Raw genomic sequence first — 25,496 nt, forward strand, 5'->3', positions numbered from 1 at the left:
CCCCCAATGCTTGCTCAGAAAATAACAGTAATGCTTTATTGCCAGGTCCTGTCTTACACTTTCCAGCATGTAGGCCAGCTGGTGTTAACAACAACATGGTGAATGAGCCAAATGGTGTGTATGTACGCTGGTGGGCATTTTTGTGGTGACAGAGGGGAAGGTATTATCTTCAGTTGGGAGGTGGGAAGCACAGCTGGAATTGGGCTACTGATCTTCTAATGCACGGCTGACCAACTTTTTTGTATTTTAGGCTTTGTGGGTCCTTTGCAAAAGCAGCTATAGAAGATACATAACAAATGATCGTGACTGTGTTCCCGAAAAACTTTACTCATGAACACTGTAATGTGAATTTCATATACCGTTCACGTGTTGTAAAATAGTCTTCTTCTTTTGATTTTTTCCCCAACCATTTAAACATGGAAAAACCATTCTTAGCTCTCAGGCCATACAAAAGTAGGCATCAGGCAGGATGTGGTCCACAGGCCACAGTTTACTAGTACTGCTCTGGTGCTTAGTCCCCTACTACACTACCCGGAGTAGCTTTATTGGGACCAAAGCCACATGGAGAGTGCTGACTTTATCATAGGACCATAGTAGCCTCACCAAGAGCTGGGCTCTGCGCTTCATATGCTCTCTCATTTATTTCTTACAAAAATCCCAGGAGCAAGGAACTAGGATCATCCCTACTTTACAGGGACTCAAACTGGTCACCCAGCCCGTTAACTGTCAGAGTCAGGCTTTTGAAGGTCTGTCTGGTTCCGAGGTATGTGTTCTGACCACTGCATCAGACTGCCTTCTGTGGCAAAGTGTCAGTGCTGTGGAAACCATATGTGAAGGCTTATGTTTTTCAAGAACACAGATATATTTTATCAAAAAGAGGTCGGGTTTCCAAAAGAAAAAATGGTGGACAAAGATGACCATGGGAAGATTGGCTCTGAATCCCCCAAGACTTAATGACTTTTCTGAACTTGTTATCTAGTTCTTTCCCCCAGAAATTTGGAGGAATGCACAAATCATCTCAGTCTCCACAGGGACCCTCCCCTCATTGCTTCCCACTACCCTCCACTAACCCCCCCTCCACACACACGTGCGCACACCCACACACACCATCTTAGGCGTGCATGTTAAACTACTGTCACGCAATCTATTTGGCATTAGTATCTAAAGAACAGATGTCAACCTGTTGTCACTGCTTCCAGTGGGCCCTGCCAGGTGAGTGCAAAGGTGGGCATCGCCCAGCAGTGCCTGCACTTTCCTGCCTTCTGCTTCCATAGTTTCTCTTCCTTGGACACCCACCCACTTGGAACCCAATACTGAGGGCAGCTCAAGGGTGGGCCGCACTAACAGTGTAATGGGGGTGGTGGGGAGCTGGGTGCCCTCAGCTGCCCTCTCCACACTTCTGAAAAGTCTACTCCAAGCTTTTTCCCTCCTCCCCACCCAGCCCCACCTCCCCCACTTCCTCCCTGACCTCACAAGCTACTTCCCTCTTCAAGAGCTGGGTGTGGCTGTCACCCTCACAGCAGGAGCTGCAAGCCCTGGAGAAACAAGCTCAGATTGTCAGGGGGTGATGGAATTAAGTTGGGGGTGGGGGTGGGAGCTAGAGTTTGGGTGAGGAAGATAAAAGGAACACAAACGGGAACTTAAGGGGCTTCCCTGGTGGCGCAGTGGTTGAGAGTCCGCCTGCCGATGCAGGGGACACGGGTTCGTGCCCCGGTCCGGGAAGATCCCACATGCCGCGGAGCGGCTGGGCCCGTGAGCCATGGCCACTGAGCCTGCGTGTCCGGAGCCTGTGTTTGCAACGGGAGAGGCCACAACAGTGAGAGGCCCGCATACCGCAAAAAAGGGGAAAAAAAAAAAAAAGGGGAATTTAAGACGTCTGGCCATGAGTAGAGGGGGTTGGAGCCAGAGGAGGAGGTGGAGTGTGTCTGAGCTGAAGTGAACCTTGCCTCCTGTCCCTGGTTTTCTCCCAGGCCTTCTCTGCATCCTTGGAGGTCCTTGGAAATCTGCCAGCCCCTGAACAGGGCAGTTTCAATTCTGTATTAGAAACCCCCTTCTTGGCTCCTTTGCCTCATTCCCCTCCTACTCTTGATCTCCTCCCTTTCCCATTTTGCTAAAGAATCTTTTGGGAGGAAGCTCTCGGGGTGCGCTGGGGGTAGGGGCACAGCTGTGGAGCCATTGGTGACCTCTTAGCTTACGTCTGAACTTGGTTCCTACAGACCTATGTGCCTGAACTACCTCTGTTGTGTGGTTTTCAACTCACCATCTGCCCTTAAATAAGGGTAATGGCCTTTGCCGGATGCTGTGCTGGACAACAGGAAGGAGGGCTGGGCCGGCCGTGAGGTAGGAAGATCTGAAGCCTTTGTACTCAGGTCACTCAGCTTTCAGTGAGGCTTCTTGATGGGATCAGGTCAAGGCAAGGCGATCTACATTAAAAACAAATTTAAAAATTCATCCCATCCACCATTACTAGAGTCACATTTGTTCATAGTAGAAAACCTCGGACAGCACAGAAACATAAAGAAAAATAGGAAGCAAAATCACCCATAATTCACAACGCTGGGAAAATTTCTCCAGGCATTTTGATGTATTTCCTTCTACTCTTTGCTCAATGCGTATCTTTGTCTCTATCTCTACCTATAATATATGGTATCTACCTGCTTTTGTTTTTTCCTATTGGCTTTTTTTTTGGAGTACTTCCCCATTAAAAATTCTTCTAAAGCAATGATTGACATTTAATGAAGAGATATTTGCCTTCCAAGACTAGACAATGTTCATATGCAGGAACTCATTTTGAATTATTATTGACGACATTAACATCCCCACTCAACACTACACACACACACTTCTGTCTGAAGGTTTATCAGGAAGTCAGGTGGATCAAATACTCCTCACTATGAGGGGCAGACTCTCCAGATGGGATTTGTAGGCTTGGGGTGGGGTGGAAGCCCGGGGGTGGGAGGTAAGCACACAGGGATTGTTTATAGCTGCTCATTCCCCCTCTTGAAGGCCCCACTCCTTAAGCAGAGAACTTCATCTGGGATGGACTGTGCTGGGACCAGGGCGTATGTTTTGATGTTCAAGCAAGCAAAATGATTCAACATGAAATCTGCCCAAATAAAAATGGATCAGACAGGGAGTTTTATCTGTTTTCCTGGGAGTGCTGACATTCTCCACATCGTGGTTTATTTTCCTGCTTCCCTGGGCTGCCCTTAATCTGTCACACACTCCAGAACAGAAGCATCCTTTCTGTGGAGATGGTGGCCAGCACAGCCCTAAAGGCCACCAGCACAGCCTATGTGTCCAGTCCCCTAGGGCACAGTTCTTGGTAATATTTTGGATTTGGTGGGGCGAGCAGAGGGTAGGAGAATGGGGGTATAGGTGGGAATTATGGCTGACAGCAACTGTGAACCCATCTGCAAGAAACCTGACACAACAGCAAGTGAGAGTTCCCAAGGAATGGTTCTGAGGGCCAAGTTTCTCAGCTTGGAGGGTCAGCAGCTCATTCATGCAGCTTTCGACACCACTGGAGGTTGGAAAGAAGCGAGAGGAAAAATGAGAGTAAAGGTGAAGGAATAGGAGCAGGGCTTGATCACCAAGAAGCCAACTGTCATGCTCAGGTATCCAAAAACAAGGGAACCCAATATTTAATATTTCATAAAGAACATTCATGTATTGCCTGGAGGTTAGGGTAAGGTGGACAAGGGGAAGGTGATTAAGATCTTAATTATTTCCAGTTATTAGGACCTCAACAAGTCCTAATGGACAGAAAGGAGATGGGAAAGGAGGAAAAAGAGAAAGTTGGATGATAAAAGGAGAGAACGAAAAGCAAGGATAGAATCCATTTACAAACATGTATTAAGTGTTAATTATGGTGTAGGCTTTGTGCTAGAAACTAGGAACATAGACTTAAAATTTTCAAGCTGTGCCTTCAAGGGATGGCATACCACAGAAAATGTGTTTCCTAAGCCCTGCCCTAGTGATTGCTTCTAGAGATCTTTGTTGTTTGGATGAGTCATATGGAGTCAGAGGCTGTGTACAGATTTCTGGGCTCCAGATACCATGCTGGTCGTATTCACTGTGTTGGCTCCTGAACTAACATCCTTTTATGGCTGCCTGTTCTTCAGGAGGAAACCCAGTCCCCATCTTTAGATGGAATGTGTTCTAGAGCCATGGGGAGGGGCTGCAACTCTATAAGAAAGACCAAAGAAATGTCAAATATCTTCATTTAAATAGAGTCTGGCACGTTCACCATTTATTTATTCATTTGTTCATTTTTCAAACTTAGAGATCACACCTTATTGCTAAAGGTGAGATTAAAAAGAATATATCCAGCCATTTCTTTTCCATAGCACTTTATTTTATTTTATTTTTGCCTCACAGCATGTGGGATCTTAGTTACTTGACTAGACATCGAACCCGTTCCCCCTGCAGTGGAAAGACGGAGTCTTAACCACTGGACCGCCAGGGAAATCCCTCTATAGCACTTTAAAACACAGGAAAAGCTGTTATGACAGCCTCTCCCTGTGGCATTAATGATCTTAGTAACAAGTTAGACCTTAGACCAGATTAAGAAGGGAGGTAGAACCATTCTTGAATCACTGAACACTGGGGACTATATAGCCTCAAGGTGAAACCCCTCTAGGTTGAGCGTTGGGGACAGATGTGGGAAATGTGGGAAATCTGCTTAGAGCTTCTTATTCTTGGCTCTGATTGGTACCCAATGGCTCATTACCTGGGCAGAATCACGGAAGGTGTGTGTGATGCTGCTGAATTCATGCTCCACATCATCAGCTGCCTTTACCATCAAAGGCTCTTGGGAGACCGGGCTGCTGTCATGTAAGGCTTGAGTTACAGAGATGAAGAGGATGCATTCCCTGCCCTTGCGTTACACCCTAGGAGAAAAAGCAGGAAGGTAAACAAATGATTGGAATTTGAAGCAGAATAAAGTGAGTTCTGAACTGTGGAAGGGGCAGTGGGCTGTGGGGACTCAGACGTAAGGGCATTTAATTTAATTATCATGCAGGATTACAGAAAATTTCATGGAGACGATATTCATTTCAGGTGGACCTTCAAGGATAAGTAAGATTTCACAGGTAGAAAAGATGGAAGGACATTTTCCAGGCTAAGGGAGTTACATGGAAATATGAAAGCATGCAATGGGTTCCAGGAGAAGCAACTCTTGGGAGGTAGCTTGAAGGGAGAGGGAATGCATGGAGTGATGAAGTAAAACTCATGGGTAGGGCATGAGACCCACAGGAAGAAACTCAGCAACCTTCCCGTGGATGTTCAGATGGAAGGCAGTGCAGGACCATTGAAAGAGTGTGGTATTCTAAGCGAGGCACACCAGAGTTTGCCTCTCGACTCTAGCTCACTGTTGCTGACTGACATTGAACAAATTATCTCACTCACATCTTTGATCCTTATTTTCATAATGTATAAACTGAAGATGTTATTCTTACCTCTCAGACTGATGTGAAGTTTAAATGATATGATGTTCAGAAAATGCCAAACAAGTGCACATGATAGACCTTCATTAAATGTAGCCCCTTTGTTTACCCCCTCAGGTGGAATAAATTAGAAAAAGTAGTTGTGCATCAAAAGGTTGTCTGTACTGTCATTCATTTTACAAATTATCGACCACCTACTATGTGTTAGGTCCTGTGCTAGGTGATGCAGGACATCCAAGATGCAAGCTCTCAAGGAGAGAATAATACAGCTGGGGGGATGATATACAAAGAGTCAAAGTTAGGTAATAGTCTGAGATAACTAGCTGAGAGCCATCCTAAGCTGTCTGTGATTGATGAATGAATGAGCGTCCAGACAGTGAACACTGTGAGTGAAGTACATGTGGACAAAGGGCAGTGTGAGGTCACTGAGGGCTGGGGGATTGGGTGGCTGGAATTGTGTCAAGGAGCAGAAGAAATGTGAGCCAGACCTCAAACACGGTTAGCATTTGGTGAAGCAGAGGAAAGGAAGAATTTTGCTACATGGTAAAAAACCACCCGTGGAGCAAGGTGAACTTAGGGTGCAGTCTGGTTGGATTGTAGGAGGAGCCCTGGGAGGTAAGGCTGAGATGGGGGTGGAGGTCAGATTATGGAAAGCACTGGAAGTCAGGCTAGGGACTTCAATTTCCATTATAGACAATGTCTTTTTCATTGTGTGCTCTAGGCCACGCTATCTGATCTGCCCACCAGATGCACACTGATCTGTCCCCAGCCACAACTTGTATTTTTTATGCCACTTATTCTCTAGTATTATTGCCTTATCTTATTTTCTCTGTTGGATATATGTGTCACACTGTGCACAAAGCAAGATTGTAAGTTTCATAGGACAGGTCACATAAGGATTTCCTAACTTGACATGACTCCGAGTGGTAGCACACCTTAGAAGCTGAGAGGAAAGGAAGGCTTAGGGATACCCATCGAGAAGCTGAGGTCATACGGTGGTGATGGCTTGTAGGAAGTCCCAGCCACTGCATGGGCACCATAATCAGCGCATTTGTCATCTCTTCAATGTTGATCTTAATGCTCTTGGTGTTGCCTTCATGGTTTGGTCCTCTAGTTAGAGCAATATCTCTATGGACTATATTTGATGTACTTCCCATCCATTAATACAGAATCCTCAAATACAAGTGGAGGGGACACTTTTATGATAAAGGGTCTTAGACCTTCCAGATTCTTTTGAGCTTTGCCTGGTCAAGCCCCTTGACTTTCCTGGAAAAATCAACCAGTCATTTAACAAGAGAACTGCTATGTGACCCTAACCCTCTTACCCTCTAGAAATCCCTGTCCTTTGATATTCCCAGCTGCCTTTCTCAGCTTATTCCCGAGGAGGAGATCAACCAGGAACCTTGGGAATCAGATGACCAAGGGTGGACAGCAGAACTACAGAGCAAACCTGGCCTGCACCAGTGTTTGCTTTGGTTTAAAGAGTTACTGGGGAGAGTATACTAACCTTTTGTTTTGCAGGAGCTTTGCTTTCCTGGTAAATAGCTGTTTTTTAATAGCAATTTCTCCATGTGACCAGTTGAACAGATTCCTAAAATAGACCTGATTCACTTCTTTGTGGATCAGCCAGGATGGCAGCAGTGACATCTGGGTCACTGGTCCCACTCACATGCCAGAACAATGGCCAATCAGGAGTGCGTGGGTTCTTTATGCAGGGCACAGCTGTTCCTTCCTCTCGCTGCCTCCTGAAGCTGTAGCCTTTGGTAGCCCTGATCACCACCAAGTGCTAGAGTCCTCAGATGAGTGTTTGCCACCCCAGACACTGCTAGACAACCTCACTATGGGGCTTGCGCATGAGTGGTCTCTGGAGTAAATTACTTTGGCTCTACAGACACTTTTTAACTTGGTTTTCCATGAAACAACAGCAGCTAAACTGGGGTGTGGGTGAATATGGGACTGGAAAGAAGCCATACCTAGTTGTTCCTATAAGGAACAAGGACATTGAGAGGTAGGGGGAGTCTGTAGCTGGTTGGTTGATTAGGTCACAGCCAAGCTCTCAAGGCCCAGCAAAGGGTGGCTATCATTTTTTCTTTCCTCTTCCCCTTATACATATTTTCACTGGAATAAGACTAGCTCTTTACAGACACCCCCAAGTCACATTACATACATGCATCTTGTGCCAGTTTCCCCCTCTGGTTCTATGTCTTCTATGTTTGTGCTGTTCTTTTCTCCTAATAAGTCCTTCCTTTTCCTCTGTATCTATTCAAATCTTTCCCATCCTTCAAAGTCCGACACAAACCTACTCAACATGACCCATGAGCCTTATTTTGGATGCTTGAAAATGCGGGTGTCTAAAAACATAATGGCCTTTGCGTGCATTTCTCTTTCATTTAGTTGCTGACCAAGGGAGTCTGACTTTAACCTCTCTGATGTTTAGTTTGAACAAGTCAAATTAGTAAACGTTAAATGAGCATCTGCTAAGTACACTTCACTCTGCTGGATCCTGGTAATGAGACCTGAGGCCCTGCTCCTGGAGAAGAGAGTCGAGAAGCCTTTATTAGTTGCCTTCTTAGCCCTAATGGGAAGTGACCATGATAGATAAGAGCAGTAGCCACAGGCTGTTCAGGGCAAGAATAAAAACAAGGAAGGGATACTAAGGGGTCAGAGGGTCAGAAGCGGGAATGAAGGACTTCAGGTTCCAAGAACACAAACTTGTTGGTTCTCAAACTGGTTGGCCTGAGGTGACTCAAATGACCAATTACACAAGTGACACAGTAGTCACCAGAACAAGATGAGACCTCCAAGTGAGGGGAGCCAGCCCCAAACTCTTTCTGGGGAGCAGCCAAACATTCAACAGTCATGGAACCAAGTCAGCAAAAGTCCCTGAGAAGAGCTAAATTTATCCAGGTTGCTGGAGATGATTGAGGGCATGAACTTCAGGGAAAGAAATACAAATGAGGAAACACTTATATGCCAGGGAGAGAGAACAGAAAAGATGGTACCCATGGCTGGTGAATCACAGCAGCAAAAGAGGGAAGTCTCATCAATGCTGACCAGTATACATCACAGTATGTGGGGGACGAGGCTGGGGTGGGGGGTGGGAGGGGTTGTCTTTAACTGACACACTTGAGCCTTCCCGAGGATTTAAAGATGACAGAAGACCAGGAACCTCATCAAGCTTCCACTACCTCTAATGACAGATAGAAATGCAATATTTTCTCAAAGAACCGGGTGAACAGCTGAGAGTTACAAAAGCATGTCAGCTCATACCCAATGATTGACGCATGCAATGCTCAGGGTGCAATATCTTGGTGACATGATGGTAGAATCCCTACTAATGGTCCACAGAGAAAATGCTGAGATCATTGTCAGCTTGGGCAATGTGTCTAATTTGCAAGGAGTTGCAGGAAAGCCAAGATTATTAAGTGTTATCTTGCCCACTCAAGGGTGGCTTTCAAGGGGAAGATGAGCAGAGGAAGTAGGAGGTGAGGGAGCACTTGTTGAGTACCCACTGGTACCTTTTCATAAATACTATCTCATTCGATCCTCTGAGGTAAGCATCTTCCCCATTTTAAAGATGAAGAAAGCAAGACTCATGGGGTTTACATAACTCTCACAAGATCACACTGATTAATTGTTAACGTCAGGGTTCAACCTTAGGCTGCGTAGCTCCAAAGCCTGGGCTCTTTCTTCTCCACTACAGTGCTTTCCAGCTCTCTCTACTCCCTTTGGGTATGAAATCCCAGCCAGGGAGAGCCTCCAGGGAGGGCCTAGTATAATTAGGACATGGGGGAGGAGATCTGGAACTCCTTGCTCATAAAACCTGCTGGATCTTGGATCAATCAAAAACTAACAATCAACCAACAACCCCTTCCAGGCCAACTCAACACTTTCCTACTTAGAATTTCTATTTTTTCTAAAATGACATTTCCCTGAGAAATACACTTAACTAGGTGAAAGGTGCATGTCATTGCCTTTTTCCCTTTGCTTTTAGCATATGATAACCTTTTTGGTCATGTCCAGTCTCCTTGGCCGTTCTCCTCATCACAGAGCAAGTGCATGTTTACCCAACCTTTATGCCACATGGCTCTGAGCAGCACATGCTCTGATCTGGACCAGGTTCATTTGGCAGAGGGGTAGATGGCCTTCCACTGACCCTTCCAGGAAACACCTGTCCTCCCCAGGTTTCCCTGGGGCCCCTGCTAGTGGCAACAGTGCTACAATGGGGGCAGAGTGGGCAGCAGCTTACTTTTCCACAGGAAGTCCAAAACTTGTTCCACCAACTTCTCCAGGATGAACCAGGAGAAGTTTGAATGCCTTTGCTCACCCTTAAATCCTCCCACTTCCTTCCTTCTATAACTTCAAGCACTGGCTAAAGATACTTATGACACACGTTTAACACTCAGGAGAAAAACAAGCAATGAGTTTAAGACGTATAAGATGGTTACTCAGAGACAGGTATAGGTTCCAGGCACTGCTTGTATTCTCCTTTACTCTTCCTGTCCTAAGGCTGGTGTTCCTTAGGATCTTGTCTTGGGCATCTTCTCTTTTCAGCGTACTCATTCTCCCGAGGCAATCTCATTCTTCAGTGTGACAGTGATCACCACCTAACTTGTCGATGACTCTGAAATCTCTCACCTCAGACCCCAATATCCACCTGTCCACTAGACACCTCTATCTGGAAATCCCTCAGGACATAGTGGGTGCTCAATAAGTCATTGTTGAATTCATGGACCATCTAAACCCTAAAGGTTGGCAGCTCAGGGAGAGGTAAGCCTCTGACTTGTTGGATTTTATATCTCCCCTTTTACTGTTGTTGCTTTGTGAGGCAGTCTGGAGTGATGGAAGGATCACAAGTCTCAGAACTACAACTGTGTCCAGATCCTGATCTTGTTCTAAAATCTATATCTATTTATCTATCTGAAGGCTACAGGTCAAATTCTGAGGTTGGCAGTATGGAGTCCCATCCAGGGTTCTAGATCCAGTTCTGATATGAGTAAGCTGCGTAGCTTTGGACAATCTCTTTGCCTCTCTGGTTCTCTGGGAACAGTTGAACTGGATGATTTCTAAGGTCCTTTCTAACACTTACCTTTCAGTGTAAAGCATTCTATCACCTCTGGATAGGATGGGTTTTTTTCTGACTAATTAGCTGATAGTTTTTGCTGGAAGGGGATATTATAAATCTCAGCAAGTTGGCAAATTTCATTCTGTTTTTCTATAGCTTTGTGTAGATCTCTCTGAATGAGGCTGAGAACTAGCTGTTGGCTTCAACACTGTCCAACATTCAGGCTTCTATCATAGTAGATGTACACGTAGCTGGCTTAAAGATCAAGGTAAAAAAATCTCTTTCCACACAGACACCTATTTTTGTCTAACTCATCCCTTTCCCTCTTCCCGAAATGAGGACTGGCAGAAGCAGCTGTTGCCTGAGCATACCGGGCGGGGGTTTGTCTGAACGGGTGACTGTGGTAAGGAGCTGTAACTCCAGGTTGGTAACTGCTTGGTAAGATGCCAGATGTACAAACGATGCATCTAAGTGAGTTGTTATTTTTCCAGCATTCACCTTGGTAGGTGCATAATTATTCTAAAACTGTCTGGGGGCTACTATATATTTCGGAGAGTAAATTAATTTAAAATTTAATCGAAGCGACATAGGCCCTGAGTTGGAACAAGTCAAATGTGCTAAAGATACTTATCAACCCAGTAGCCCAGTGGCCTCCTGACCACCTTCCCCCACATCCTGCTCCCTAGAGGCAATTACATTCATCTTCCAGCTCTTTCTTGTGATATGTACTTCCATTTTTTTTTTTTTTTTTTTTCCAGTACGCGGGCCTATCACTGTTGTGGCCTCTCCTGTTGCGGAGCACAGTCTCCAGACGTACAGGCTCAGCGGCCATGGCTCACGGGCCCAGCCGCTCCGCGGCATGTGGGATCTTCCCAGACCGGGGCATGAACCCGCGTCCCCTGCATCGGCAGGCGGACTCTCAACCACTGCGCCACCAGGGAAGCCCATATTTTTAAATAATATACTCATCCTGCTGTCACTTGATTAATGATTTGACATTATTTTTAAATTTTTACTGTAAATGAGGTATTAGATTTCTCATACCCTCTTTTTTTCTCTAATGCTTCCAATTCCTATTCCTCCAACAGAGAATTAAAAACAATATTCAGGGTTTACATTATTATTATCACTGATAGATTGTGCATGCCAAGCCTAAGGACTATGATTTCAACCTTTTGCTTTTTCAGGTAATTCACGGTAACCTACTTCCTTCTCCTCCTCCTCCTCCTCCTCCTCCTCCTTGTACTCCTCCTCCTCCTTCTCCTCCACTTCCTCTTCCTCTTCTTCTACCAATTACCTTGGTATCTATGGCTAAATTCCCCTACACCATTCAACATCCACTCTATATACATTTCCATGTGGTCAAACCAGGTGTCAGTGGAGGATGGAGATAATTTTGCGTTTGTCTTGAAGCTTGTTATGTGTCCAGCTTCATTTTTTTTCTGTAGCTCTTCCTCCAGGAGGCTCTGTCCTCCAACTCCTCTTTGGGCTTGCTCTCCAGGCTCACTGAAAACCTGACCACATGGAAATTCCCTCCATAGTCATCCCGAGAATTTCCTTTATCTTTCTCTTCTGCTGCATCTCCCATTTCCTGGATCCCATGCCTTCTTCTCAGTTTACATCTTCATTTTGGTGGGGCACACTCACTAAGAATTCCTGAGAAAGCGTACATCGGCAATGTTTTGAAATCGTGCTTATATGAAAATGTCTATTATATGCTCACATTTAATTAAGACTTTTAGTTGGGAATAGTTGAAAATAATTTTCCTTCAAAAAATTTTTTTTGTCTACTAGCTTAGTCTAGTGCTGATGTTGAGAAGTTTACTACTATTCTTATATCTCATTTCTTTGTCTGTAACTTACTTTTCTCTGTAGAAGCTTTTGTTTATCCCTAGTATGTTGAAATTCTATGATTTTATACATTAGTGTGAGCCTTTTTAAATTCATTATGTTGTGCACTTGATGGGCCCTTTCAGTCTGGGACCTCGGATTCTTCAATTTCTTGTATTACATCTTTGATAATTTCTTCTCTATTATTTATTTTTTCTTTTCTTTTTCTTTCTGGAACTATCACTAGTCAGAAAAATAACTCCCTGGATTCTCTTATTTTTAAAAGATATTTTTATCCATCACTGTACACATTTTCTCTTACCTTTTGGAAGAGTCCTTCAATTTTATTTTTTACATCTTCCACTGAGTTTATTGTATCTTTAGTTCTCAAGCACTTTTTCTTATTTTCATGGCTCCTTTTGCTGTTGCTTTGCATCTTCTGCTTGTTGCATAGATATAAACTTTCCCTTACCTCTCTGAAGATACTAATCATGTACTCACGGTAGTTTTCTGTTTTCGGAGTTGCCTCTGCTTCCTCCAAGTTGCTTTATTACTGTTTGTTATTATTTTCATCTTTCATGTTGGAGGGTTTCCTTAAGCATCTGAAGTTTCCTGGTTGTCTGCTCTTATTTAAGAGTGAGGTCTGTCAACTGGTAGGCTACATTTTACAGTCATCAGGTGACAAGTGGGCTTTTCACACAGAGCTGGTCATATTCAGAAGACAGAAAATGCAGTGCAAAGGCCACAGGGGTGGAATTGAAACAGGGGTCAATGAATTAGTATGGTAAAAGTTCAGTGCTTTTCCCTCTCATTTAGGGTGACTGTTTCATTCTTGAACTTTAGAAATCATCAAAGGGATTAATAAGTTATTATCCCTTTGAGGTCATTTCAAATGCTGTCCAAATCTTGGAACTAGATTCAAGGTTGGAACTGCAGCTCACTGAGCCTGAAAAGCACCCTCTTTGGGGGATGGGCACAAACAATCAGCTGGAAAAGATGAAAAGAAAGATTACTTGGATATTATGACTATCCAGGGAATTGGGATTGATGCAACTGTGGCAAGCAAGAGTGAGACTATATAGATATAAAATCCTAATGTTATATGATCTTTCTGTTTGACTTTCAAGGGAGCAGCTTATTGCAATATCACTACAGGATCACTGCTGTTGACTAGGAAGCTGTCTACAATAGGACAGTCATATGGGAATGGAGAAATTACAGATACCACTGTCTTTAAATAAGTTGAAATTTCTTCTCCCTGCTCTGAAAACAAGCTCTCGTATTTTAAAGGAAAAGTGCCAGATCTGTACTCCCTCAATTCCAGCCATGGCATGCCATGAAAAGGCGTCAAGTCCATCCTGGAACCCAAGGGAAATGCTTTCCTCTCTTTCATCTATCTAATTATTTATCCATCCAACCACCTATCCTTATCCTATCTACTTGTTGAGACCAAGTTTGAGAAGCTTTGCTTAACTGTCTAATTCTACAGATTTCTCCTTTCCCTGAATACCTGCAACAAAGCTATCAGCCTCATGCATTCTAGCATATAGTAGTTCATGACTTAGATTGTCCTCAGGAGTGGTCACGAGCACAAATGACTCCCAAGGGCGAGCAGATAATGTAAATGACGTCTTCTCAATGAGTCAGCTCATAGGGAATTCTGGGGACCGGAGTGAATTGGAGAATGGGCGCTCTCAGTAATGGGCAGTCACACCTTCACTGCAGTCAATTGCTGCCTGGCAGTAATGCAGGTTAGAAGTCATATACCTTCTAGTTTTTCGAGAGGAGCCAGATATCCAGCTTTTCGTGTGATCTTTTAAAATAACGGTTCAATTGTACAAAAACACAGTGTAGGACAAGCACAGTGGGTGTTTCATGCTGTAGGTTTGTTTCCTCTGACATAAGTTTTCTCTCTTCAGGGGGTGATGAGCTTCTTGAGCTCATTGTTTCTGAGTCTCCCCACAGCAGCTCATGCATTAGCCAGCCTGCATAATAGGTACCTGGTAAATGACTGTCCAACTTTGCAGAATACCACGTTGAAGCCAAGCAAAATTTTTGCCTCAGCTGACTCTCTGTAGCCTATAGGTGGTGCAAAGAAAAATCTTCCCCTAAAACTCGTTTATGTATTAAAGCTCTCCACCCTGCCCCCTGAATCTGGTGAGTCTTGATGTATTTGTCTGGCAGGTTTAAATAAGGTATTAATGTGTTCTCTGCCATCTTTACATAAAACCCTCTCTCAACCTCATCTTTCCATTCTTCTATAGCTACCACTAATAGTGTAAACTCACTACCTCTTTTTTTTTTATCATTTCATTCGTATCCTTCCACACTCCTTAGGAATCACTCTCAATAATAAGTGACCTCTTTGATATTACATGCGGTGATGCTAATCAGTGCTTCTCATCCTCTAATCTGCCTTGAATCAGGCTATAGCATTTGATGCTGTTGATTATTTCCTACTTCTCAAAATTCCTTTGTTCCTTACCCTTTGGGGGCTCTACTGCCTCCTGGATTTTCTTGCATCTTCCTAGATACTCCTCATCAGACTCCTTTCCTGCCCAATTCCCAAAATGCCAGTTTTCTGCAGGTTTTATTCCAGGCCCTCTCCCTTCTCCCTCCACACATCCACCCCGAATGACCTTATCCTCTCCTATGACTCTCCCCCACCATGAGTGCTGACGACGCCCAGTTCTACCATCTCCGCTCCAGACTCATCTAATCAGCTGCCTTCTGGCAGTGTCTGTCTCTGTTGATACTTCAAACTCACACGTCCGAGGCTGAGCTCATCTCTCCTCTGCCCCTGCATATCCTCTTCCTGCATCCCTGTTCTTGGTGAAAGGCGTGCCATCCACCTAGTGGCTCACACATGAATTTCACAACTCCCTCCCAGTGCTGGCTTTTCCAATAAGCATGAAAAGGCACGTGCGTGAAACACCAAGAAAACAAAACCAGGATGCCAAAGAATTATTTGGAAAGAGTTTAGTGCTTTCAAACAGTATCAAAGTAGCCATTCTAAAATAAAACAGAAAATGTTTGGAATTCCATACCCCTATTTTATTTTGAATGATGTATACACAGGAGGCTGATTGGGCATAAATGTTTCAGGGCTGAGAACCAGTACGTTCTTACTACAACCCTGATCATGCTCACCCAACCCCTCTCCGCACCCAATTTGTTCCTAAGCCCTGTTGACTTTGTCTCATTAACAACAATTGAGCCAACTCTAATGGAATGTTGGGGCTTTTGCTGTCTGCTACCCGGCTTGCTACGGCAGCCTCTTAACTGGCTCTTCCTTCCCATCTGTCCTTCACAGAAGATGTATCTTCTTCACAGAGGAAATATCTGCTTCCTGTATGTCACCCTCCTGTGTAAAATCTTTTCATTGACACTTAGTACCTTCAAGGGAAGTTCCAACCACTTGCCATGGCCCTGCACACCCTGCTTCCCCTCATTTGGCCTCCTCAACTCCATGCGCTACTTCACTTCTAGCCTTGGCCCTGGATTGTCCATGGTTACTCCACCCCCTGCACCCCTCCATGTCCCTGAACCTGAGGAAAGGGTCTGCATGAGAAGTGAAAAAAAAAAAATCAGAAGAATCTAAACCTCTGGTCTCCAGAAAAGAAATGAACATCCCAGCCCCCTCCATCTCTTAAACGTTTCTAAAGAAGAAATGAGCAAACATAGAGAAAGACCTCAGCCAAGAAATCATTTCCTTCTTCCCTTGGGATTGTCTTGTGGTCATAGCTCTTGCTCATCAAATGCAATTAGATGCATTACTGGGGCCACATGCAGAAGAGGGTCATTGTCTTCTTTCTCTCAATGCCCTGCTCAGTGTGAGCATCTTCACGTCACCAGCCACGAGCCAGCCACTCAGCTGATAGAACTCGTGTTTGCTGTAAACAGGGCCTGGGAGAACACTCGCCTCCGGCCAAGGCTCAGCCCTGGCTGGGGAGGATGGCATTACTCACTGGAGCCCCATCTACTCCTCTCCCCAACATTGTTTGCCCATTTTCACCAGGGGACTAAAATGGGGATGGAGGGGGAGGCGGGAGAACACAGAGGAATGGGGCTGTTTGTTTTTTACTTGGTGTTAACAATACAACATCTGTTCCCCAGCCTGGCAGCTGGACCAAAGTGAAATGATGTGAGCATTCATTGGCCTCTGGATCAGGGGGTGGAGTGGGAGAAGGAAGGAGGGAGGGGTGTGGCAAGGGCCAAAGCCTCCCTGAACAATACCAACAGCAACACTAATGAGAATATCTTCCATACCACTTGGCAGGCGGGTCCATGGAACCCACAGAGCTGGGTAACTTGATGTTCTGGCTGTTCCACATGCTGTAACTAATGTACCTAAGAGCGATCTATGTGCCTTTTAAAAGAATCACCCAATTAAAAGGATAGTGTTTACCTGGGAAATATCTGTTTTGGCTCATGCACTTTGACAGAAAATGTCTTTGTTTACCTAAGAGTGAGGGACGTGAGGCTGAGAGAGGTGGAGAGCAAAGAAGGAGAATGAGAGATGGAGGGAGAGCAGCTATGACAACGAACGACCCACATCCTCCAGGTTTCCCTCCTCCCTTCCCCCTGTTCCTTCTCGTTCTCTGATGCTGAATTCTGCCATGCTCCACAACTCAGGCAGTAGGCCTCGTCTCCCTTCTCTCTACATTTGCCCTCAGTGTTTTCATCTAGTCTAGTGATTATATATCTCATCTAAATACTGACCATTCCCAATTTATACCTCTAGCACCAACCTATCCCCTGCTTTCCAGCCTCATATATCCAACTGCCTGCTTGTTATCTCCAATCAGATATCTAAAAGTATACCCAGCCAAGCATCCCCCAAATGAGATTCTGACGTCCTCCATCTCCCAAATTTGCTCTTCCACAGTCTTCCTCTTCTCAGTTAATGGCAACTTCATCCTTCCTTGACTCTCCTCTTCCTCTCACATCCCACAACAAAACAGTTGGCAAATCCTGTTGACCTGACCTTCAAAATGGAACCCAGAACCCAATCACTTCTCCCCACTTCAACCACTGTCACCCCACTCCAAGCCATCATTAGTGCTTATCTAGATCATGATAACAGCCTCCAGAATGCTCTGCTTCCACCTATGACCTCCTTTCCCAGCCCATCCAGTCTATTCTCAACACAGCAGTCAGAGCCCTCCCATAAAACTGTAGTTTAGATCAGGTCAATCTTCCACTCAGACCCCCCAACAGATCCCCTTCTCACTCAGAGTAGAAGCCAAAATTCTTACAGTGGCCTGCGAGGTTCTCTGTGACTTCTCATGCTGTTAACTCTGCTTCAGAATGTATCAGGCACAGTCCCAGGACTTTTCCTGAACTGCTCTTCTCTCTGAGTTTTGCTTATCTTACTCTCTCATTTTTAGGTCTTTATCTCAGCATCTTCTAACCTCCTTTCTTAGTTTATTTTTCTCTATAACACTGATCTCATCTAACAGGTTATATCTTCACTTATTTATTTTGCTCATTGCCTCTTCCCAGTGATGATGCAAATGGTACAAGAGTCTAAGACAGTCACCAACCAGAACTACAAATACTCTCCATTCTAGGTGCAACAAGAGTTTAATTTTGTTCCAAGGAAGAATAATGTTCTATGTTTTGTTTCTGGTTCATGATGATGTTCAGCATTTTTGTTTGACTTTTTTTGACCAAAGCAGTATATTCATCTCATGCTCTCTGCTGGCTCGGAATTAGAAAAATTCATCAGCACATGGAATAGGCACACAATAGTGATACTCCTCAATTAACGCCTCCATCATAATCAGGATATGAAGATCAGTATCTGTAAGATTCTTTTCATTGGGTTTATTATCATATTTTTATAGCCTTTTATTACAGCAAACTGCCAAGTGATTTCTTTCTTTTTAAATTTCTGTCTAAACTTCATTGCAGTGTATAATATAAAATAATATTAAGAGGTAGCAATATTAACTTTACAGTATTAAATCCATCTTCCTTTCCATCCATAGATCAGGAGAAATAGGAAAAGTGCTGTACTCCCATCTCTGCTAGTCAAAGCAAATATTTAATATAAAACTTCTTGGTTCCATCTGAAAAGCTGACAGACCTCCGAGTAATAGGTCTTATATCTTAATAGCTCTTGAGACAGTTGCAGGAAGAAATGGTTGAAGGTGGTGGTAATAAAGTAGAGATTCCTTAAAATTAGTAACAGTTTCAAACGGAATGAAATAACAGTTTAGATTCAGTTGGGAGAACATTTTGATGTTCCAGGTTTATTCAGCTTCAGTTGTTTTCAAAAAAATCAGAAATTTTAACACAGCTAAAACAGTTTCTCTAAGTGTTCTTTAAAAATACTTCTGGCATTTTGTGAAGAGAAAGTGTAAGTTTATTTTAGCTAAAGGGATGTCAAAGGCTCTTCTAAATTTGATTATCAAATGACAGCCTGTCAAGTATCTGAAGACTTTCTCACGGAAGTCTGCAATTTTCTTGGGTAAATATCTTAGCTTCCTTCCAACTATTTCTTATATGACAGGGCTGCCCTATTCTGGGTATTGTGTCTAGTTGTCATTCAACGTGCCGGTTAATCTGCGAGTGTGGCACCAAGAATTGAATTTACTACTTCGCACGTGGATTGACCTGGACAAAATAAAGTGGTACTTCTACAGTCCCTCTTTGGAATTTTTTTAACTTCTATAAATCCTAGCCACATCAACGTTAGTTTGTCAACCACATCACAGTATTGATTCATAATATCTTGTAGTCAACTAAAATCTCTAAAATATCTGCTGTTATTTCTTTCTCTTAAACAAGAGTAATTTTTAAAATTTTTATTTTGAAATAATGATAGATTCTCAGGAAATTGCAAAGATAGTACAAAGAGATCCCAAGTACCGTTCCTCCAGTTTCACCCAATGGTTCCTACTTACTTAACTATAATAACAAAACCAGGAAACTGATATTGGTGCAACGTGTGGGCATAGTTCTTTGCCGTTCTAGCTATTTTTTTGACCTAAAAAATCGAAGTTCATCAAATAACAAACACTGTAACTACATAAGTTTCTTCAGATGCCGTCCTCTTTCTCCTGTATTGGAATAATTTATATTGTCAGAGTTGAATTTTTTAGAACTTCTCACTTCACTTTCCTCTCTTAACATTTCTTAATACCTCCCCTGACAAAAAAACAACCAACCAACCAATAAAAACAAAACAAAAACAAAAACAAAACAGAAAACCAACCCTCCTCTCTCAGCATCCTATATCAGTAAAACGGTACAACCACTCACTCAATTACTCAAACTAAAATTCTTGGAGACATTGTTGCTCCTCTCCTTCACTTATACCCTATATCCAATTCATTCGCAAATCCTATCAATTTTACTTTAAAAATTTATCTTGAAGCTGTTTCTTTTCACACGCATTATGACCACCTTGGTCTAAGCCGCCATCACTCTGGCCACCACTGTGGCCTCCTAACTGACCTCTCAGTCCCACGCTTGCCACCCTAGAGTCTATTCTCCACAGAAAACACAGAGAGATCCCTTAAAGAACTAAACTGAGCCATTAACACTACTCTGCTCAACACCTCCAGTGGCTAAATACTTATTTACATATACAGCACTTATTGTATGCCAAGAATGTTAGTGCTTTTTTTTTTTTTTTTTTTTTTTTTGGCGGTACGCGGGCCTCTCACTGCTGTGGCCTCTCCCGTTGCGGAGCACAGGCTCTGGATGCGCAGGCTCAGCGGCCATGGCTCACGGGCCCAGCCACTCCACGGCATGTGGGATCTTCCCGGACCGGGGCACGAACCCGTGTCCCCTGCATCGGCAGGTGGACTCTCAACAACTGCACCACCAGGGAAGCCCTGTTAGTGCTTTAAATGTACTAACTCATTTAATCCTCACAACAACCCTCTGAGGCAGGTTCTAGTATGATCTACATCGTATAGATGAGGAATTTCTGACACAGAGAGGTTAAGTGACTTCCCCAAGGGCACACAGCTATTATGTGGAAGAGCCAGGATGAGACATGGGCAGGCCGGCTGGAGAGGGCACACTCTGCTATTCTGCCTTGTGCCTTTGGAGGAAGACACGATGTGGAGCCCACACTTATGGGGTGGGAGTTATGGTCCACCTCCTTGAGGAAGGATTATTTACATAAATTATTTGGAATTCTTCTTCATGGAAGAGTCACCTCTTCTCCATTTATTTGTTTGTTGAATCATTTATTTATATCAGTGTGAACTCAGAGATATTCATTTTACACCTTGGGTTATAATTCAGTACTGCTTTGTTTTGTTGCTTAATTTATTCCAGTTCTGGTCATTGGGAATGCTTTCAGTTTGCTTCTGTGTCCCTTTGACACACCCCCATTAGTGTGGGTTTTTTTGTTTTTGAGCACTTCCTTACTTCCTGACACTATAAGATGTTTCAAGCTTATTTTGTATATTTCTTGCCCTAGTTCTAGAATCAGCCATTTCTCCAAAGAGCTTGCTCAAACTACTTTTAAATTATATACTTATTTATATATTTGGATTTTATTCCTCTCTCCCCTGACTATACCGCAAGTTCCATGAGGACAGGAACTTTGCTTTATCCAATGCTGTATTCTAGCTATAGAGTGCCTAGTAATTATCAGTCAATTTTGTATGTGTTCAGTCCATTTTGTTAAATCAATTTCTGACATGGGACCAGTGTTCTTTTTTCTCTGAACTTTAATTTGCTCTCCAGAAGTTGGGAATATGCAACTCACCATTTACTTGTTTGCCTCTTCATGGTTATTTTCCCCTAAATTTTCCCTCATCTCTGCAATCCTGATGACTTTTTACTTGTTGATCAAAATTAAGTCTAGAATAGCAGTTCCTTTATTGCTTCCTCATGTGCAAGAGTTCAGAGGAGTTCTGTTTTAAGAAAAAGAATGAGGCTTACAGTAGATTTCCGGATAACTGAAAATAATTCCTCATCACATCTATATTTTCTATCCTGTGTTAGAATAGCATCATTCTCAGTCCAGCCATGTTGCTACTACTGGTTATCCTTGTCTTTAGACTTCCCCAGATGGTCCCCTTTGGGCTTTCATCTTTGACTTCATGGATACTCGAGACTTGCTGTATCTGCTAGGTACAGGAAATCTACAAAAGCATACCCTTCCATGGCCATGTTGCAGTTACCAGACACTGTCCACTAAGTCTCTAGAAAATCCTTAAGACTGCATTACATTCTTTTAATTAATTAATTAATTTATTTATTTTTGGCTGCATTGGGTCTTTGTTGTTGTGCACGGGTTTTCTCTAGTTGCGGCGAGCGGGGGCTACTCTTCGTTGAGGTGCGCGGGCTTCTCATTGCAGTGGCTTCTCTTGTTGCAGAGCACGGGCTCTAGGCGTGCACGAGCTTCAGTAGTTGTGGCACGCAGGCTCAGTAGTTGTGACTCATGGGCTCTAGAGTGCAGGCTCAGTGGTTGTGGTACACAGGCTTAGTTGCTCTGTGGCATGTGGGATCTTCCCGGACCAGGGCTCAAACCCGTGTCCCCTGCACTGGCAGGCAGGTTCTTAACCACTGCGTCACCAGGGAAGTCCAAGATTGCGTTACATTCTTATATGAAAATTTCCAGTTTATTTTGTTATTTAAACTCTGGTATTATTACTGAACTCTATTACAGTCACCCCTCATTATCCGCAGAGGATTGGTTCCAGGACCCCCACTCATAGCAATATCCAAGGATGCTCAAGTCCCTTACATAACATGGGGTACTATTTGCATATAGTCTATGCACGTCCTCCTGTATACTTTAAATCATCACCACAGTATTTATGATACCTAGTACAACGTAAATTCTGTGTAAATAGTTGCCAGCTCGTGGCAAAGTCGAGCTTTGCTTTTTATAACTTTCTGTAAAATGGAGCTCGTAAAGGTGTCTAGCCCTTTGTATTAGCAACTGTGCCAATGTGTCTATTCAATCATAATAAATAATTTATTTCAAATATATTCCAGGGACTTCCCTGGCGGTCCAGTGGTTAAGACTCCGTGCTTCCACTGCAGGGGGCATGGGTTCGATCATGGTTGGGGAACTAAGATCCTGCATGCCATGGTGTGGCCAAGAAAAAAAACCAAAACAGCAGCAACAAAACCAAATATATTCCAAAATACCACCTTTTTATTAATCCACAGAGTTTCCTTCCAAATAATGCAAATTGGTGGAATTTTTTTTTTTTCTTTGCGGTACGCGGGCCTCTCACTGTTGCAGCCTCTCCCGTTGCAGAGCACAGGCTCCGGATGCGCAGGCTCAGCGGCCATGGCTCACGGGCCCAGCCGCTCTGCGGCATGTGGGATCCTCCCGGACCGGGGCATGAACCCGTGTCCCCTGCATCGGCAGGCAGACTCTCAACCACTGCGCCACCAGGGAAGCCCAGTGGAATTTTTCACATCTATAAAAATGATTTTCTTTTTTTTTGAGGCAGACAATGGTGGCAAATTTCTATCTGAATCTATTGAGGATGGCATAATGGCCTTTGGTTGCAGCAAGCAAGAATGCTGTCGGACAGAAAGGGGAACTGGACGCAAGTGCAGATAAAACTATTCATGGTAAGTTCCCCTTGTCCCCTGCCCGAGCTGACCTGACACTAAATAAGAGTCTGTGGAGACTCCTTGCAGTGACTGCTGTAAGGATGCTGCTAAGGATATGCCCATCATATTGCTCAGTGTCCCTTTTATGAGGACCCTTCAGAAAAAGCTTTTCTTAGTTTTAGTATAAGCTCAATTATTCAACCAATATTCACTGAGGCTCCTCCTAAGTGCCAGACTCTGTCCTAAGAGGTGCAGGCCAGGTCTTGTGCTCATGATTTTCTGTAATGGGAGAGACACACAGTAAACATATCAAATAAGTGAGTTAAAATTTTTCATGTAGTGATTAGGGGCTATGAGAAAAAAACAAGCAGGGTGAAGCAATCTCACATTGGGCTTAGGGGAAGAGGAGCCGCTTTCAAGTGGGCAGTTAGAAATCACTTCTCCGAGGATGGGACTTTAGGCTGAGGCCTGAATGACGAGAACAAGGCAGATGTGTGAAGATCTGAGGAAAGAGGAAAAACAGGTGCAAAGTTCTCGAGTCAGGAATGACCTTGGTGTGTTCAAGGAACAAAAAGGAGACCAGGGTGGCTGACGTGTGGTGAGGAAGCAGGGGGTTGGGAGCTGCTGAGATTGAAGGCCCAGAAGGACCTGGGCATTGGGCTTCCTAGGTGAAGAGGAAGTTGCCGGAGCTGAGAAACACACCTGGACTGCTCTGCCGTGTGTATCTCTGGGTCCCATGAACGGATATCTTAACCCACTTCCTGTTCTCATCTCTGTTCAACAGCTTTGGGCCAGATTTGTGACCTTTGGTGAGTGCCTCGGAGCCTGAGTTGCGTATTAACTTCATTCACGGCACCATCTCGTGCCCAACTCTTGTGTGTCCTTTTTCTTTCTAATACTTCTTATTGTAGCTAGTTCTGGTTTATGTTACGTTTTGGGTGAGTCACTTCCTGTCTTGTTTTGGATGAAGATGGGCGGACAGTGCATACACACAAAAACAATGGTGGAGGGAGGAGGTAGCAACATCTCCTTCACGGAATCTTCAGAACGGGATGGATTTTTATCTATCCAGCTGAACTTAGAGGCTGTCGCCCCTGTCTTTGACTTTCTGCTCCTTGGATTTTAGCGTGAGGCTATGGGTTTGGAAGGGACTACTATTCGTTAGCCACCTCTCTAAGAAGGAAAGAAGAAAGAGAGGGAGGGATGCCACCAGGAATTTTTACCTGAGGCCACCTCAAGAGATATAAGATGGGTCCCGATGAAAACAGGAAATGTATTTCAGATCCCAGATACCTAAAAGGCCACAGCAGTCAGTTCCAAGAAAGTGTACATTAATTCCATAAACTCTGTGGAGTAAAGGGACAAAAAGAACTGGGAATGTCAGGAATTTCCCTCAAAAGTTACCTGGAATTGCTGTGGACTTCTCAGAGTGTTGTGGTCTCCACAGGCCCTTCACTCAGCGGTGATTCCAGGTGTGGCAGAGCCATCCCAGGCTGACCACTGTCCCCTGGTCATCTCTAGCTCTTGGCTAAACCAGACTTGAGGTTTTGAGAAGATACACAGGCCAGGGATCTCGTCACGTTGTGGTAGCATGTTCTTCCCTGTTAAACGGTCATCTAAAAAAAAAAAGGTAAGCACTCAGAGTGGGTGTATGATGGGGGGTGGGGCAGGGAAGAGTCACTTACAGGTTCTCTCCAGGATAGGGGACAAAGACAAAGGCCTGAGATCATTCTACAGGCAATAAAGTAGCATATCTGTTTTGCTTTAAAATAACTATCTTTCTCTAAAAGTAATGCTAACCTGAGTCAAATTTGCCTCCATTCACTTCCTCCATAAATATTTCCTGAGTGCTGATTAGGTGCCAGGCACTTTTCTGGGCGTGGGGATACACCACTGACATTGCAAGCATCTTCTCCCTCCAAGGTGATCGGGGCCTTCTGCCTGTGATGACCACAATCCTGTCAATGTTCCCTGTCGCCCTGAACTTGCTGATTCCCTCTTGAATAATTGTACTCAATGAGCTGTACAAGGAGCTCATGAAGGAGGAGCTGGGTGAAAGCAGGGAAAGAATTTGGGTATTAGTTCTTGCAATACTCTACCACGAAGATGTCTGATTGAGAGAGCTGCACGCCCATGTGGCTAATTCCACAGTGGCTTGGGCCTCTTCCAACCCACTCTACGCCTTCCTTGCAAACTTTACATGAGCTTACATGTAAATTTTTCAAGTCATCACCTCCTTCCCCTGTACCCTCCCCCTCCGAAAAAAGGTAGAGGGTACATTTCTTCCTCATTATTTTGCCTTTTCATGCCCCTCCTTACAACTGGCCTCTACCACAACTGGCAGCAGAAGCGCTGACCTATCATGAGAAAGACTTTCTGGGGGATGTGTGGCCTGGGCAGCAGCAGCAGGAAGTACAGGAAATCTCATGAGACAGTCTGTTCTTGAACACTTGCCCGTCTTCTTCTGCAGACTCATGAGGTAAAGAGAAGCATTCGAGTTACTGGGGAGGTAACTGAAATGGAGTCGCAGTTCTTAACTGTTTGAGGTTCACCCATAACTGGCAAAATAACCGCAGGGCACGACCGTTAGACTCCAGCCAAGCCTGCGG

General features: G+C 44.1%; 1 long non-coding RNA gene across 1 annotated transcript; it reads right to left on the bottom strand.

Moving 5' to 3' along the window:
• Positions 1–1,471: 1,471 nt before the first annotated feature.
• On the bottom strand, positions 1,472–25,385 carry LOC111165661 (uncharacterized). The gene is made up of 3 exons (XR_002642415.3): positions 24,292–25,385; positions 4,733–4,892; positions 1,472–2,423 (listed from the first exon to the last, which is right to left on the bottom strand). It is a non-coding gene; the product is annotated as an uncharacterized LOC111165661 (long non-coding RNA).
• Positions 25,386–25,496: the final 111 nt, after the last annotated feature.

Source organism: Delphinapterus leucas, chromosome 1 (genome assembly GCF_059928025.1).
Source record: "Delphinapterus leucas isolate spDelLeu-1000000601 "Yukka" chromosome 1, BTC_Dleu_Yukka2, whole genome shotgun sequence".
Lineage (NCBI taxonomy): Eukaryota > Metazoa > Chordata > Mammalia > Artiodactyla > Monodontidae > Delphinapterus > Delphinapterus leucas.